General features: G+C 37.2%; 1 protein-coding gene across 1 annotated transcript in view; it reads left to right on the top strand.

Moving 5' to 3' along the window:
- LOC103917836 (myosin regulatory light chain 2, smooth muscle minor isoform) overlaps positions 1–2,095 on the top strand; it is a 5,038-nt gene that overhangs the window by 1,615 nt on the left and 1,328 nt on the right. The window lies entirely within an intron of this gene.

Genomic DNA, 2,095 nt, shown 5'->3' on the forward strand with positions numbered 1-2,095 from the left:
ACAGGCTTTCTGTTGGTAAGGCCTTTTCAAATGTTAATTGACTTCCTCCCTCTCAAGGGAAATCTCTTTACCATCTCCTAGAGAAGGAAGTTTTGTTAGTAGGTTAATTATTTTCTCTCCACAGGTAGTCTGACTCACTGTGCTACAGGTTTTTTTCCTGTGCTCCAAAACAAGAGCCTGTGAATTACAATATAAAGAAAACGATTGTGCTACCAGTTCTTTTGAACAGTAACCTTCTATGTCTATGTAAACAATAAGTTACTAGTTCAGGCCCCATGTACTGATAAGATTGATTTTATTATCTTTCAGCTCTGTGTGGTAAATGTTTTAGTCTAGTCCTAGGATGATTTGAGGATAATGGTTCCACAGTCTTTTTTGTGTCTTACACTGTCCTCAAATTTTAACCAGGAAACGTGTTAGATAATTATGCTGTTTTATTGATTTTTGATTCATAATAGTCAAAATGCAGTCGTCAAAATAACGTGTGATGTATTTGTAGAACCCATGTTATGTTTGCCTTTTATTCATTTTTTCTCAGATTTGGCTTCTGATCAGTTTATTCCTTCTAAAAATGAACAAAAGCATTTCCAGCTATATCAAACCTTTTTCTTTTTTTTTTTCCCCCCTCCACTTCATAATCTCCACATGCGTGTGTGTTACGGTCCTGATTTTCTAGCCCTACATTGGTGTAGTTCTTTTGAAAGAGAATAATACAAATCAGATCCTCTTGATGAGGATAAGCTAGTTGTACTTCTTGGTTTTTATTTGTATTTCCTATATTGCCAATCTAGTTGGGTATATTGCTTCAGCATTACCGTCGTATGTAGTACTATGAAATTAGTATAAAAGTGATGTCTGGCTGCATTTGGTGTATCTTTTGTCTGCTCTTTGATCCTGCATTGTCGTCTGTTTTGTGCTGTCTGCCACAGGCTGAATCTTATATTTTGCTTGATGAATTTGTTACTCCCCATCTACATTGAAGCTGTGTGCGAGGGAGAGCGGGAGTACTGTTTGCTTTACAATTCGGTGCTGCTAAAACTTTTAGTGTATTCCTAGTCTGGCAACCTAGTTCAGTGTTTAAACACCTAGCTGTTCAGACAGAAGCAATTAAGTCCTTGAGGCTAAACTTGCAGCACCAAAGGCCTTGCATTCTTTGAATACTAATCCTTATGTCATCTCTCATCACTACTTGGTCTCTGTAGGACTGCAGAAACAGAGAGCCTAATCTGTTTAGCTGGTTTTTCCCCTTCTTTACGCACATCTGCAAAGAGACAACTCCAAAATTTGACCCGATTAAGATGGGCCTGGCTAACTGAACATTCTCCCTGTTTCTAAAGTAGAACATTGCTGTTAGCCTTCTTCGTTTGGAGTCGATAGTCAAGAGCTTGTCTACACTGGGGTATGATGCTCTTTTAATTAGCATATGTTGAAACACGTTTTTTTTTCCCTTCCCTGCAGCATGATAATTTGTCATGCTCATTGGCTGCCTTTTGGTCCCCTGATTCCCTGTTTGGTTTTGTCTCTCTAGTGAACTCTGTTTGCTTAAGTTATTCAACTCTTTCCAAAGCAGAAGTTTTTTTTTTAATCACATTCTAATTGAATCTACATCAGTTGATGTGGGTGTCTACATATGATTTCCAGCTGGTCTGCACAGTTTACATATCTTTTTTTTTTTTAACATACTTCTACCTCCTCTGTTCCGTTATTGATATTTCTCCAACTAATTTCTTTCTCAAATGAAGCAACTGTTGTGCATTTAAAGGCACGGTAGGTCTTATTTCAACATTAAGCAGTTTCTGCATTCTTCTGTCTACGATTTGTTATGCGCATTCCTTTTTTCATCTCTAAACTTTCCTGGAATTATTTGGCAACTGGTGGTTCTGCCCATCCATTGAAATTGAATTAACAGAACATACTTAGCAACTGCTCATTTTTATATCTTTGTTAATTTTCTCCAAAATCTTCTGCTAATATTTTAGCATAAAATAAATAATATATCCTACCTTTTTTTGACTAGCTTCTCCACCCCTACCTCTCCACAGTAAACATTCTTCCTCCCTCCTGAGTTAACTTGCTCAATCCTGTCTGAAAGTCT

This window comes from Pygoscelis adeliae, unplaced genomic scaffold, assembly GCF_000699105.1.
Source record: "Pygoscelis adeliae isolate BGI_AS28 unplaced genomic scaffold, ASM69910v1 Scaffold260, whole genome shotgun sequence".
NCBI classification, from domain to species: Eukaryota; Metazoa; Chordata; class Aves; order Sphenisciformes; family Spheniscidae; genus Pygoscelis; species Pygoscelis adeliae.